Raw genomic sequence first — 14,466 nt, forward strand, 5'->3', positions numbered from 1 at the left:
GTGGAGGCATATCATATTTCAGACATGCTTTTCCTTATTAGAAGAATGAAAGAAGAGGTATGAAAGAACTTTGCCACCTTCTAATGGTCATGGCTGCTGCTTGATTCTCCCTTTTTCTTCTTTCTCTTCCCTAGCTTAGAATAGTCTCGGATCTCTTCACCAGGACATCTTCTATCCCAGATAGAATCTAAGAGTCCTGAGAGCCCAACTTCTTCCAATCTTTTAAAAGTTACCTCCGTATAGTGATGAGACCTTGCTTGTTGCTTGGCTCCAAATTCAGGGCATTGCTCAAATGGCTTGATCTGAGGATTGAGTGTTGGCAAATTATGGGTCAAGTACTCCAACCTTGCTTGCATGTTTTCATCCATTCTTTGTGCATATCTAACTTCTCCCATGGTGTGATGAATATTCTTCCATTGATACAGGTTGTGACTATATTCCCCTGCTTTAGCTTGACTAAAGTACAGCTTATCATATGATTCTTTGAATTCTTTGTATTGCTCTTTTTGTCCTTCAAGAATCTGTGCTTGAAATTCTTGCTGCTGAGTCATCATTTGCTGTTGCCATCTCTCTTGCTTCTCCTCCATTTGACGCTGCCAGGCTTCTCGCTCCTCTTTATCTTTCAAATATTGCTCCTAAACTCTGGATGGGGCTCTAGATATTGCTCTTGGCACCCTTGATTTTGCTCTTGTTGAGTCTGCATGAGTTGTTGAGATAGCTCTTCAATTGCTCTGTGTAGCTGGCTCATGTCTATGGCACCATGAGCTTGATTTCGTCCTTCCTCTCTTTGTGATCTCCTTTGTCTGGGAGCTACCACCCCCTCTGGATCATCTTCTTCATTTATTCCTTCCATACTCTTCTTGGTGATCCCTTTCCCCTTTTTTACTTTTTCTGTGTCCTCATCTTCAAAGATAACTCCAGCTTTGTCGCATAGCCTGAGGATGGTACTTGGATGTCCAAGACCACTTGATTTGCTTGTGTTGTTAGCCATCTCTTGAATACTGTCGGCTATGAGTTGTGCGAGGTTGATTTTACCTCCATGTAGGATGCAGTATGTCAAGAGTGCTCGTTTGATTGTGACCCAAGAGGCGTTTCCAGTAGGGAGAATAGACCTCCTTACTATCTCATACCATCCCTTGGCCACGGGAGTAAGATTTATTCTCCTCAAGTGACTTGGAATTCCCTTTGAATCTCTTTCCCAATCTGTATTTTCCACACATAACCCTTGCAAGATCTCATCAGGATTGTTTTCCATCTGCAATCTGGTCTCATAATTGGGCTCTGCATAAGTTATAGTTCTCAACTTTAGGGCCCTTGTGATGGCTGCTGGGCTGAAACTCACTTCAACTCCTCTGACATAACTTGTGTAAGGGGCACTATCTTTGTTTTCTTTTATAGCATTTGCATAGAACACCCTAATCATGACTGCACTGATGTCAATAAGAGGAGCACATAGAAGTTCTCACCTTCTTTCTTTAGTGATTTGCCTCATGATAGGGTATTCCCCGTCCCTCAACTCAAGGCCTTTCTCATAGATGACATTCTTTGTCTTTATGAACCTATGATATCTCCCTTCATGGAATTGGGACCTAAATTTTTTTGCGTCATATGATAGAGGCTCGGCCACCATTGGTTCCTTTCCCAGCCTTCTTTTTGAACTTGAGGAGGCCATTGGGTTTGAGGTGAGAAGAAGGGAAAAGTGAGAATAGAAGAAAGATGTGTTGTGTTTGGGATGATGCTCGGTTCAGTTGTGTAAGATAAGGGAATTGTTGAGTTTAGTTTTGGGAGTAGAGGGGATTATGGCTTACATGTGAAGGTAGCTTGAATGAGTGTGTAAACCATTTAGTGCTAACGGCTATTTATAGGCAAACTCTTCAAGCTTTCTAACAAAACCATAATGAATGAGGAAGGAGTTTGTTGGTGCTTATGAAGGGTTGAGATTGAGTTGTTCATCCAAACGGTTCATGGAATGAACGGTCTGCATGCATTGTTGAGGCTTTGACGAGGATTCTCTTCTCATTGTTTGCATGCATTTAGGTGTTCGATGATGCATGCATGCAAATTCTGCTTCCCAAGGAGCACGCTCTTCTAGGCACATGTGACCACTCCTCACTTAGCTTGTCCTAGCCGTGGCCCCTCCTTGTTTTTGTCTCAATCTCTTTCTCCTAAATAAACTAAAACAGTTGGCCTTAGGATATGTATACGTTGGTAAGTGAATTGAAATAAAGAAGAGAGATGTTTTTGTTTCTTTTTCATAAATGATCAATTGTGTCCCTTAATTAGAATTGCTAAAGGTTGGTGAATACCAAACTTATCTCTTACTGAGAAGATGGCTTAGCAATGAAGTAAATTCTTCACAATTGATATATATACATAAAATAATGATGCATGATCTCTCTCTGTATGATTTTGATTCCATGAATAGGAAATGATCTTTTGAACAGTGTTACACATGCAGACACTTTTGGTCATATGCTTCATCAAAAGGATTATGCATATGTTCTAAGAATAACCCCTTTTTTTTTTTTTGAAAAATAAACTTGGGTGTGCCTTAAGGCACACCAAACTTAGAAGTCTGACATGTGCTTCAAAATAATGTATGCATCTATATGAACATTCAAAATCATGCTTAGGTAATCATAACTTATTGAATAAAAGAAAGGACAGGAATCTTAAATCATGGGTTGCCTCCCATGAAGCGCTCTTTTATTGTCACTAGCTTGACATTGAACTCCCTTTAAGGTGGTTGATGCTGGTGATGTCTCAACTTGTCCCCTCTCACTGTAAGCTTTCTCTGTGTGCCTTGATGCTCAATTTCAATGTGCTCAAGAGAGAGTACTTGGTTGACAGTGTAATGATCTTCTGTTCCCAGCTGTTGATATACTAATTGTACTTTGTCACCTTTGGAAAATCCTTCAGTTGGAATTTTTTTATTCTTCCACCCTTTGTACACCTTCTTCTTGTTTTTCTTCTTTTTCTTCCTTGTTGATCTGTCTCCTTTGACAGTGACTCGAGTTGTGATTCCTCCCTTTTTGTTTATCATCCCGACCTCTTTTTGAATTCCTTCCCCTCCTTGTACCTGCTCAATCTTCTGTTCTACTGTGTTGTTGGTTGCTTGCCTTGGAAAACATTCACTTATCTTGCTTGTTTCTTCATTTCCTTGTGGTTCTGGAAACGCTTTCAAGGTGATGCTCTCTTCATGCATCCTGAGGGTTAGCTCTCCCTGCTCTATGTCTACAATGGCTCTAGCAGTGGCCAAAAATGATCGACCAAGTATTATGGAGTCATTCTCATTCTCTGCTGAATCTAGGATCACAAAGTCTGCCGGAAAGATGAACTTGTCAACCTTAACTAAAAGGTTCTCAATCAATGCTTTAGGATATACCACTGATTGGTCCACCAATTCCAAGGACATCTGTATTGGTTTCACTTCTCCTATACCAAGCTTTTTCACTAAGGAAGATGGAATTAGATTTATACTTGCTCCTAAGTCACACATCCCCTTGTTGATGAATAGGTTTCCAATAGTGCAAGGTAGGAAGAAACCTCCAGGATCTTCAAGCTTGGGAGGGAGCCCCTTTTTGATTAGTGCACTGCATTCTTCACTGAGCATTACTGTCTTCTTCTCATTCCAACTTCTTTTCTTATTGATGAGCTCCTTCAAGAACTTGGCATATAGAGGCATTTGCTCCAATGTCTCAGCCAAAGGTATGTTGATTTCTAGCTTCTTGAAAGTCTCAAGAAATTTATGGAAATGTTGATCATTTGCCTCTTTCTGGAATCTTTATGGATAAGGTAGTGGAGGTGTAAGACTCTCTTCCACTTGCTGCTGTTTTGGATTTCGTTCTTCCATGATCTGCTTTCCTTTCTTTAGATTATGTGGTTGGTTGTTCTCCTCTGTGAGCTTTTCTGGGACATTCTTGCTTGTTATGTCCTTGTTGTTAGCTCCATCTTTTTCTGTTGGCTCTTTGTCATTCTCCATAAGTTTCTTGGTTGTTCCTTGGTTGCCATCCACCAATGTCTTTCCACTCCTTAATTGCACGACTTTGCATTCTTCCTTTGGATTAGGAATGGTGTCACTTGGTAGTGAACTTGATGGTTTTTCAACAGAAATCTGCTTGGAGATTTGTCAAATCTGCCTTTCTAAGTTCTTCAGGGAAGCTTCTTGGTTCTTTGTTGTCAACTCTTGGTTCTTCATCATTTTCTCCATGAGCAGCTCTAGATTAGTAATCCTATGAGATTCTTGTGAGATGGGTTGGTTTTGGGGTGTTGTTGGATGATGGTAGGTATTTTGGTTAGTTGGTTGGTTATTGGGTGCGTAATGGTTTGAGTTGGGGTAAGTGTTTTGTGGTTTTCTGTATGTGTTCTGGTTAGTGTTTGGCTGGTTGTTGTTGTTTGTATTTTTCCAATTGTTTTGATTTGAGTTTCTTTGCCATGGTTGCTGAGTTTGATTGTGGTTGTCTCCCCATCTGAGGTTGGGATGGTTCTTCCAAGATGGATTATAGGTATCACCATAGACTTCATTTGTTCCGGGATTTTGGTTGTGCATGTATTGGACTTGCTCTTGCTGTTGCTCCTCTTGGGTTTCTTCATTTTGCACCCATGTGGTTGATGGTTGGCTTGTGGCACTCACTAATGCTACTTGCAGGCCATCAATTCTTTTGGCCATTTGCTCAAACTGTTGTTGAATCTGCTGCTGCATCATCTTGTTCTGAGCTAGGATTGAATCCACTCCTTCCAACTCCATTACTCCTCTTCTTTGTGATGGTTGGCGTTGCCTTTGGTGAGCAAAGAAATATTGGTTGTTGGCCACCATATCAATGAGGTTTTGAGCTTCCTCTGTAGTTTTCATGAGTTGTAATGAGCCTCCAGCTGAGTGATCAAGTGCTTCTTGGGCTTTCAGAGTAAGTCCTTCATAGAAGTTTTGCAACTTATCCCACTCAGTAAACATTTCTGGTGGACATTTCCTTAACAGAGCCTTGTATCTTTCCCATGCTTCGTATAAATTTTCAGCCTCCATTTGAGTGAATGTCTGCACCTCAGTCTTCAATCTTATGATCCTTTGGGGGGGATAAAATTTGGCAAGAAATTTGCTCACCAAATCATCCCAAGTGTTGATGCTTTCCTTTGGAAATGTTTCTAGCCATTGTGTGGCTTTGTCCCTGAGAGAGAATGGAAAGAGCAGTAACTTGTAACTGTCAGGAGGCACACCATTGGTTTTGACAGTGTCACAAATCCTCAAGAAGGTAGATAAATGTTGATTCGGATCCTCCAATGGCCCTCCTCCAAAAGAGCAGTTGTTTTGGACCAATGTGATGAGTTGTGGCTTTAGTTCAAAGTTGTTTGCATTAACATTAGGGGTAAGAATGCTACTCCCACAATGTCTAGCATTTGCAAATGTGTAGGAAGCCAGTACTCTTCTTTGTTGTTGGTTATTGTTGGCCCCTCCTTCTGGTTGACTGGGATTTGATGGATCTCCTTCCATTTCTTGGAATTCCTCCTCAGATTCTTCCTCTCCAATGACGTTCTTCCCTCTTTCAGCCCTTCTTATTCTTCGAAGAGTTCTTTGGTCAAGCTCAGAGAGAATAGGGGAAGCTCTTCCTGTACCTGACAAACAAACACACAATAAGAAACACACAGATCCAGAAAACCAGTGAAACTTCAATCTATTGCTAGAATGAAGTTTTAGTTAGTTTAAGCAAAAATTCAAACAGTTAGCGTGTTGGTTAAAAATAAAGAAAAAGTGCTTGATCTAGATCTCCACTTCACGTAATCATTGTCAATTTATTTCAATCCCCGGCAACGGCGCCAAAAACTTGATGTGTGGAAAACGTTCCAACACAAAACTCACCGGCAAGTGTACCGGGTCGCATCAAGTAATAAAACTCACGGGAGTGAGGTCGATCCCACAGGGATTGAAGGATTGAGCAATTTTAGTTTAGTGGTTGATTTAGTCAAGCGAATCAAGTTTTGGTTGAGTGATTTTGTATCCAACAGTAAGTAAATGACAGAAAATGTAAAAGGGGAGGGAAGAATTGCAGAAATTAAATAGAACTGAAAGTAAAAGAGCTGAATCTTAAAGAACAAGAAATTAAATGACTGAAACTTAAAGTGCAAGAAATGTAAATTGCAGTAGCTTAAAGTGCAAGAAATATAAATTGCAATAATGAAAAAGGATTTGAGGATTGGGATTTCAGAATTCAAGCAATGGCAATTAAATTGCAGCAAGTAATAAAATAGAAGATGAATTAGAAATACTTAGAATTCAAACAGTAAGGAAATTGAATTGCAGCAGAGGTTCATAGAAGAGCCAAAAGGGGAAATGGGATCTCAGGACTCCAGAGACTAGATAGCAAAGTCTAGATCTCAATTGCCTTCCCAGATCCAAATTCACAAAGCAATTAACAAGAAATTAAAGAAGAAGTAGTAAACAAAATGTAATTGAACTCAATTATGCAGAAGATGAATTAAAGAGATCTTGAATGGAGATTGAGACAGAAGTTCCTCAATTCTTCACACCCAAGACTCAAACAAGAAAAGTAAAAATGCTCCAGCATGAACGAGGAAGAAGAGAGATCAATTCTCCTCCCCAATTCCCTGAAATCTCAGTTCCTAGCTCTCAAAATTCAAAATCAAAAGAAGCTCTCAATTCTCAAGTGAAAAGAAAGCTTAAAGTAAAGGTTAAAAATCTAAAGCAAAAGAAAGGTCCTAATTACATCAAACTAACTCCTACTTATACACTTTCTATTCTTTGATTTTGGAATTTGGATGGGCTTTTGATTTGGTGAAGAAATGAATTTAATTGGATTTTTAATCCAATTTCAGCCCATGAAGAAAGTAGCTCCCAGGAGGCTGCCCTGCCCTTGTGGAGGGCAGAGCAGGGAAATTGTGTGCGTGCTGAGTGTGGGATATCAGGATGCTGCCATGCCCTTGCGGAGAGCAGGGCAGTGTGCGTCATGGTGCGTTTGAAATATTTCGCGTGCCAAGTCTTGGACATCATCAGGGTAGCAATCAAGTGGTGCAGCTTCCTTGCTTTCTTAGTGAAGCCTCCGTGTTCGAGACTTACTGGGAGCATTTCGGCCAATTTTTGGCTTATTTTCCTTTGTGAGTAGCGCCACTTCTTTCCTTCTTGTACTTGGGTTCGAAACCCATGGGTGGCACTTGGAGACAATTTCCTTTGATTTTTTCTTGCATGGAGCCCGATATTGCTCTTGAGGAGGGCAGGGCAAAATTTATTTGGAGGCTTGGTTCATTATGCTGCTCTCCTGGAGGGCAGTGTAGCTTCCTCCCTTCCATGCGCCACATTCTTTTTTTCCTTGGGCCACGCTTTCTTAAGCCACGCTTCCTCTTTTTTTTTCTTCCTTTCTTCACCTACAAGAAACCAAAACAACCAATCAAAGTATCTCCAATTTCACAAGGTTTATAAATCAATTAAAAATCAATTAAATTTAGCTTAAACCTCATGATTTAGCATCAATTTAATGATGGTTGATTGATTTAAAGAAGCTATGCATTTTCATTCTAAATCACTTACTTAGGATGCAAGAAAGTGCATAAAGACTAGTAAAACAAGTGAAATTAGCTTGAAAAATGGGTATATGATGACCCGTCATCACCTAGTGAATAACATCTAAAAGTGGAATGGTTTTCTCAACCTTTTGAATATTTCTACCATTTTGGGGTCTAGCTCCATCTGCATTCTGTGCTTCCTAGCAAGGTGTGGAAATGGGATAGGAAAGTCGCCTCCTATAGCTTCTGCGTCCTTTGGTGCTTCAGTCCTTGGTGGGGCTGCTTCTTCTTCAACTGCTCCTTGTACTGCATCCTCTTCTTCAACGTCTTCTACCTCAACAATGTCTTCAACTGAGATGTCTGCTTTTAAGCTCGGCTCCTCATGACTCGTCTCTGGCAGTGTAGTCCCGGACCTCAAGGTAATGGCATTGAGTCCTCCTTTGGGGTTGGGCAAAGGTTGAGAAGGGAGTGTATTTGAGCTTGTAGGCTGATTGTTGGAGGTATTCGATGATCCAATCTAGAAAACAAGAGTTTGTATAGCAGAGGTTAGACTGGTAAGTGTACTTTCCATGGTTGTTTGTCTTTGTGTCATTTCTGTTTGTCTTTGTGCAAGAGAGTGAAGCAACACGTCATTGGGAGAGAAAGGCAGGCCTTGCTGTTGGTTATTTTGAGATCACTGGTTTTGCCTTTGGTGAGGTGCTCGGTAAGGCTTGTTCTGGATCTGTTGAGAGTGGTTCTGCTGATTGTTGTTGTTGTTCCATTTCTGATTTCCACCATTGTCTCTGCCTCCTTGGTTGTAGTTGTCCCTCCATCCTTGGTTGGAGTTACCACTCCAGCCTTGATTGGAATTATCCCTCCATCCCTAGTTGGAGTTGTCTTGCCAACCTTCATTGTAGTTCCCACCTTGGTTATAATTGCCGCCTTGCTGATAGTATCCTTTATTAGGGCAGTCATAGAAGTTATGGGTAGCTGCCAAGGTGTTGTCTTCCTGTTGAAGCTGCGGACATTCATCATTTAATGAGTATTGCATGCGCATAATCCGTAGACTCTCTGGGGGGTCAACTGTTGATACTGTGGTTGTGGAGGAGGCTGAGGCTGTTGTTGATGCAGTTGTATCTGCTTTAGTAAGTTGGTCATCTCGTATAGCGTCTGTGTGAGAGCAGGTGATGCCAGGGCATCTAGGCCAGTTTCACTGACCTTTTCTTTATTGTTTTAGGGTAGTTTCATGCATTTTCCTAGTAAACAAGGCAAGTTTTGGGTGAAAATACACTTACACCTTCATTTAAGCAACTATTATGAATTTTGCATGATTTCATGAGATTTTTGCCAGAATTGCATGATAATTTAATGATGCATAATCTCATGACATTGGCTAGAGCTTTGATGCACTTTAATTTCTTGATTTCAGGACACATGAAGCATGGAAGAATCACGTTAGCATTCACGTTAACTGGTGCACGAAATTGTGATCATCAATGGCGCCATTAACATGGTACGCACAATTGCAATCTCAACTCTTTATCACAACTTCGCACAACTAACGAGCAAGTGTACTGGGTCGTCCAAGTAATAAACCTTACGCGAGTAAGGGTCGATCCCACAGAGATTGTTGGTATGAAGCAAGCTATGGTCACCTTGTAAATCTTAGTAAGGCAGACTCAGATGGTTATAGATGAAATATGAATAAAAGATAAAGATAGAGATACTTATGCAATTCATTGGTAAAAACTTCAGATAAGCGAATGGAGATGCTTTGTCCTTTCCGTCTCTCTGCTTTCCTACTGTCTTCATCCAATCCTTCTTACTCCTTTCCATGGCAAGCTTATGCAAGGGTTTCACCGTTGTCAGTGGCTACCTCCCATCCTCTCAGTGGAAATGTTCAACGCACCCTGTCATGGCACGGCTATCCAGCTGTCGGTTCTCGATCATGTCGGAATAGAATCCAGTGATTCTTTTGCGTCTGTCACTAACGCCCCACAATCGCGAGTTTGAAGCACGTCACAGTCATTCAATCATTGAATCCTACTCAGAATACCACAGACAAGGTTAGACCTTCCGGATTCTCTTGAATGCCGCCATCAGTTCTAGCCTATACCACGAAGACTCTGATCTCACGGAATGGCTGGCTCGGTTGTCAGGCGAGCGCTCGGTTGTCAGGCGATCAACCATGCGTCGTGTATCAGGAATCCAAGAGATATTCACTCAATCTAAGGTAGAACGGAGGTGGTTGTCAGTCACACGTTCATAGGTGAGAATGATGATGAGTGTCACGGATCATCACATTCATCAAGTTGAAGAACAAGTGATATCTTGGAACAAGAACAAGCGGAATTGAATAGAAGAACAATAGTAATTGCATTAATACTCGAGGTACAGCAGAGCTCCACACCTTAATCTATGGTGTGTAGAAACTCCACCATTGAAAATACATAAGAACAAGAGTGATCATTGGCTTCGGTCCCAAAGAGGGAACCAGAAGAACCAAGATGAAAATACAAAAGTAAAAGGTCCTATTTATAGGGAACTAGTAGCTTAAGAATTACAAAGATGAGTAAATGACATAAAAATCCACTTCTGAGCCCACTTGGTGTGTGTTTGGGCTGAGCATTGAAGCATTTTCGTGTAGAGACTCTTCTTGGAGTTAAACGCCAGCTTTTGTGCCAGTTTGGGCGTTTAACTCCCACTTTGGTGCCAGTTCCGGCGTTTAACGCTGGGAATTCTGAAGGTGACTTTGAATGCCGGTTTGGGCCATCAAATCTTGAGCAAAGTATGGACTATCATATATTGCTGGAAAGCCCAGGATGTTTACTTTTCAACGCCGTTGAGAGCGCGCCAATTGGGCTTCTGTAGCTCCAGAAAATCCACTTCGAGTGCAGGGAGGTCAGAATCCAACAGCATCTGCAGTCCTTTTCAGTCTCTGGATCAGATTTTTGCTCAGGTCCCTCAATTACAGCCAGAAAATACTTGAAATCACAGAAAGACACACAAACTCATAGTAAAGTCCAGAAAAGTGAATTTTAACTAAAAACTAATAAAAATATACTAAAAACTAACTAAATCATACTAAAAACATACTAAAAACAATGCCAAAAAGCGTACAAATTATCCGCTCATCACAACACCAAACTTAAATTGTTGCTTGTCCTCAAGCAACTGAAAATCAAATAAGATAAAAAGAAGAGAATATGCAATGAATTCCAAAAACATCTATGAAGATCAGTATTAATTAGATGAGCGGGGCTTTTAGCTTTTTGCCTCTGAACAGTTTTGGCATCTCACTTTATCCTTTGAAATTCAGAATGATTGGCTTCTTTAGGAACTCAGAATCCAGATAGTGTTATTGATTCTCCTAGTTAAGTATGATGATTCTTGAACACAGCTACTTATTGAGTCTTGGCCGTGGCCCAAAGCACTCTGTCTTCCAGTATTACCACCGGATACATACATGCCACAGACACATAATTGGGTGAACCTTTTCAGATTGTGACTCAGCTTTGCTAGAGTCCTCAATTAGAGGTGTCCAAGGTTCTTAAGCACACTCTTTTTGCCTTGGATCACAACTTTATTTCTTTCTTTTTTTTCTTTTTCTCTTTCGCCTTCTTTTTTTTTCTTTTTTCGTTCTTCTTTTTTTTTGTATTCACTGCTTTTTCTTGCTTCAAGAATCATTTTTATGATTTTTCAGATCCTCAATAACATGTCTCCTTTTTCATCATTCTTTCAAGAGCCAACAATTTTAACATTCATGAACCACAAATTCAAGAGACATATGCACTGTACAAGCATACATTCAGAAAACAAAAGTGTTGCCACCACATCAAAATAATTAATCTGTTATAAAATTCAAAATTCATGCAATTCTTCTCTTTTTCAATTAAGAACATTGTTCATTTTAAGAAAGGTGATGGATTCATAGGACATTCATAACTTTAAGGCATAGACACTAAGACACTAATGATCATAAGACACAAACATGGATAAACATAAGCATAAATTTTCGAAAAACAGAAAAATAAAGAACAAGGAGATTAAAGAACGGGTCCACCTTAGTGATGGCGGCTTGTTCTTCCTCTTGAAGGTCTTATGGAGTGCTTGAGCTCCTCAATGTCTCTTCCTTGCCTTTGTTGCTCTTCTCTCATGATTCTTTGATCTTTTCTAATTTCATGGAGGAGGATGGAATGTTCTTAGTGCTCCACCCTTAGTTGTCCCATGTTGGAACTCAATTCTCCTAGGGAGGTGCTGATTTGCTCCCAATAGTTTTGTGGAGGAAAGTGCATCCCTTGAGGCATCTCAGGGATTTCATGATGAGTGGGGTCTCTTGTTTGCTCCATCCTTTTCTTAGTGATGGGCTTGAGGTCATGCCTTCTCAGTTGAACCGACTTCCCTCTTGAGTTTCTCTTCCATTGAGCGCCCTCTTCACAAATGTTTATGAGGACTTGGTCCAACCTTTGATCAAAGTTGACCCTTTTTGAGTTTGAAAGGGATCTCAGGGATCACCTTCTTCAAGGCCACAACTTCATAAAAGTGGTCTTGATGCACCCTTGAGATGAATCTCTCCATCTCCCATGACTCGGAGGTGAAAGCTTTTGCCTTCCCTTTCCTCTTTCTAGAGGTTTCTCCGGCCTTGGATGCCATAAATGGTTATGGAAAAACAAAAAGCAATGCTTTTACCACACCAAACTTAAAAGGTTTGCTCATCCTCGAGCAAAAGAAGAAAGAAGAGAGTAGAAGAAGAAGAAATAGGGGAGAAGGAGGTGGCTTTGTGGTTCGGCCAAAGGGGGAAGAAGTAGTGTTTAGGGTGTGTGAAAATGAAGGAGTGAAGATGGGTTTATATAGGGGTGAGGTGAGGGGTAGGGTTCGGCCATTATGGGTGGGTTTGGGAGGGAAAGTGGTTTGAATTTGAATAGTGAGGTAGGTGGGGTTTTATGAAGGATGGATGTGAGTGGTGAAGAGAAAGATGGGATTTGATAGGTGAAGGGTTTTTGGGGAAGAGGTATTGAGGTGATTGGTGAATGGGTGAAGAAGAATGAGGGTGGTGGGGTTGGTGGGGATCCTGTGGGGTCCACAGATCCTGAGGTGTCAAGGAAAAGTCATCCTTGCACCAAATGGCATGCAAAAATGCGTTTTGAGCCAATTCTGGCGTTAAACACCAGGCTGGTGCCCATTTCTGGCGTTTAACGCCAAGTGCTTGCCCTTTTCTAGCATTTAACGCCAATCTGGTGTCCCTTTCCGGCGTTAAACGCCCAGAATGGTGCCAGATTGGGCGTTAAACACCCATCTGCTAGCCTTACTGGCGTTTAAACGCCAGTAGGTTCTTCCTCCAGGGTGTGCTGTTTTTCTTCCTGTTTTTCATTCTATTTTTGCTTTTTCAAATGATTTTGTGACTTCTCATGATCATCAACCTACAGAAAACATAAAATAACAAAGGAAAATAGATAAAATATAACATTGGGTTGCTTCCCAACAAGCGCTTCTTTAATGTCAGTAGCTTGACAGAGGGCTCTCATGGAGCCTCACGGATACTCAGAGCAATGTTGGAACCTCCCAACACCAAACTTAGAGTTTGAATGTGGGGGTTCAACACCAAACTTAGAGTTTGGTTGTGGCCTCCCAACACCAAACTTAGAGTTTGACTGTGGGGGCTCTGTTTGGCTCTGTTTTGAGAGAAGCTCTTCATGCTTCCTCTCCATGGTGACAGAGGGATATCCTTGAGCCTTAAACACAAAGGATCCTTCATTCACTTGAATGATCATTTCACCTCTATCAACATCAATCACAGCCTTAGCTGTGGCTAGGAAGGGTCTGCCAAGGATAATGGATTCATCCATGCACTTCCCAGTTTTTAGGACTATAAAATCAGCAGGGATGTAATGGTCTTCAATCTTCACCAAAACATCCTCTACTAGCCCATAAGCTTGTTTTCTTGAATTGTCTGCCATCTCTAGTGAGATTCTTGCAGCTTGTACCTCAAAGATCCCTAGCTGCTCCATTACAGAGAGAGGCATGAGGTTTACACTTGACCCTAAGTCACACAGAGCCTTCTTGAAGGTCATGGTGCCTATGGTACAAGGTATTGAAAACTTCCCAGGATCCTGTCTCTCTTGAGGTAATTTCTGCCTAGACAAATCTTCCAGTTCTTTGGTGAGCAAAGGAGGTTTGTTCTCTCAAGTCTCATTTCCAAATAACTTGTCATTTAGCTTCATGATTGCTCCAAGGTATTTAGCAACTTGCTCTTCAGTGACATACTCATCCTCTTCAGAGGAAGAATACTCATCAGAGCTCATGAATGGCAGAAGTAAATCCAATGGAATCTCTATGGTCTCAGTGTGAGCCTCAGATTCCCATGGTTCCTCATTGGGGAACTCATTGGAGGCCAGTGGACGTCCACTGAGGTCTTCCTCAGTGGCGTTCACTTCTTCTTCCTCCTCTCCAAATTCGGCCATATTGATGGCCTTGCACTCTCCTTTTGGATTTTCTTCTGTATTGCTTGGAAGAGTACTAGGAGGGAGTTCAGTAATTTTCTTGCTCAGCTGTCCCACTTGTGCCTCCAAATTCCTAATGGAGGACCTTGTTTCATTCATGAAACTTTGAGTGGTTTTGATTAGATCAGAGACCATGGTTGCTAAGTCAGAGTGGTTCTGCTTAGAATTCTCTGTCTATTGCTGAGAAGATGATGGAAAAGGTTTGCCATTGCTAAACCTGTTTCTTCCACCATTATTATTGTTGAAACCTTGTTGAGGTCTCTGTTGATCCTTCCATGAGAAATTTGGATGATTTCTCCATGAAGAATTATAGGTGTTTCCATAGGGTTCTCCCATGTAATTCACCTCTTCCATTGAAGGGTTCTCAGGATCATAAGCTTCTTCTTCAGATGAAGCATCCTTAGTACTGCTTGGTGTATTTTGCATTCCAAATAGACTTTGAGAAATCAAATTGACTTGCTGAGTCAATATTTTGTTC

The sequence above is a fragment of the Arachis stenosperma genome, chromosome 3, assembly GCF_014773155.1.
Source record: "Arachis stenosperma cultivar V10309 chromosome 3, arast.V10309.gnm1.PFL2, whole genome shotgun sequence".
NCBI lineage: Eukaryota > Viridiplantae > Streptophyta > Magnoliopsida > Fabales > Fabaceae > Arachis > Arachis stenosperma.